This window comes from Pseudophryne corroboree, chromosome 1 (assembly GCF_028390025.1).
Source record: "Pseudophryne corroboree isolate aPseCor3 chromosome 1, aPseCor3.hap2, whole genome shotgun sequence".
In the NCBI taxonomy this organism is placed as follows: Eukaryota; Metazoa; Chordata; class Amphibia; order Anura; family Myobatrachidae; genus Pseudophryne; species Pseudophryne corroboree.
The window spans coordinates 180780912-180782146 of NC_086444.1; positions in this window are offsets into that span (position 1 = coordinate 180780912).

Below are 1235 nucleotides of genomic sequence, written 5' to 3' on the forward strand. Positions count from 1 at the left end.
CAGGGTGCTCGCCATAATGAATACTGTGTTAGCGCCGGGAGGCGCGCATCCTGGCTGTTGCTTAGGAGCTGAGATGCCGCGCCTCCCGCTGATCCAGCCTGGTGCCTAGCAACAGGCAGACACCGGGCACAAGGTCTCCTGGTCCCTGCCTGGTGCCTAGCAACAGGCAGACACCGAGCGCTGAAAGCTGCCGGATCCCTGGCAATGGGGACGCCGGATGAAGATGGCGTTCCCCGTTGCTGGGTAACTAAGTACCCAGCTGTTGTACAGGGACGTGCAGCAGGGCAGCTGCATGGTATTTTGTAATTAGGGGTTCTGTGGTGATTGGTGCAGCACCATTTCTATTCACTTCCTGGTCACTACCAAAATGCTCGTGTTAGTTCCTGCTTCAGTGTGAACCGGTCAGCTCGTAGGAGATCCTGTCAGCCTGTGTTGTGCCCGTGACCTGGAGACCTTGCTTGTTTGATTACCAGACCAGATCCAGCCAGCCTTGTGTTCAGGTTTTTGTGGAGTTTCCACACAAACATTGCTTGCTTGCATTTCTGTTCATAACATCCTTGAGCATTGTTGCTCTCACTGTTTATTTGCTTATAACATATTGGAGCATTGTTGCTTTCACATTCACTCGTGTATTTAATGTCGCAGGTTTTAGTTAGCCTTCCCCTTACTCACTCGTAGTCTCGGTCGGTGCCTTGTTTCCTCATAACACCTGGGGCATCGGAGTCTGGGTGGACCTAATTCACCCATTCAAACGCGGCTGCTAAAGGAGAAGACTAGCTCTGCAGGCACCAACCGACCACTGGGAGGGGTAGAGTAGGAGTTGCTGCAGTCATCCATACTAGTCGCAGCTTCACCCGGTTGCCACACACTTCCTTGAGTTCCTGGTACTTAGTTCATAACATACTGCTGCTGCACTGCTCTAGCTTTGTAGCTTCAGGCAGGGGCAGTGAGCTGCACCTGCTAACAGCTGGCCACATAATATTACAGTCAGGCTGCAGGCCATGTCACTGCAGCCGACACAGAACAGGCTGGCGACACTCACACCCCAGCCTCATTCTTCCCAAATCTCGGGCTGGCAGTGACTTCAAGTTGGAGGCGGTCCCTGCACACAGCTCTCTGGGAGGTCAGGTGGTTGGTATTGTTGTGTGGTGCAAGGAATCAGGCTAGACGAACAGGCTATATATATATATATATACATACATTTATTTATTGCCAGTTATTTACATAGCGCACAC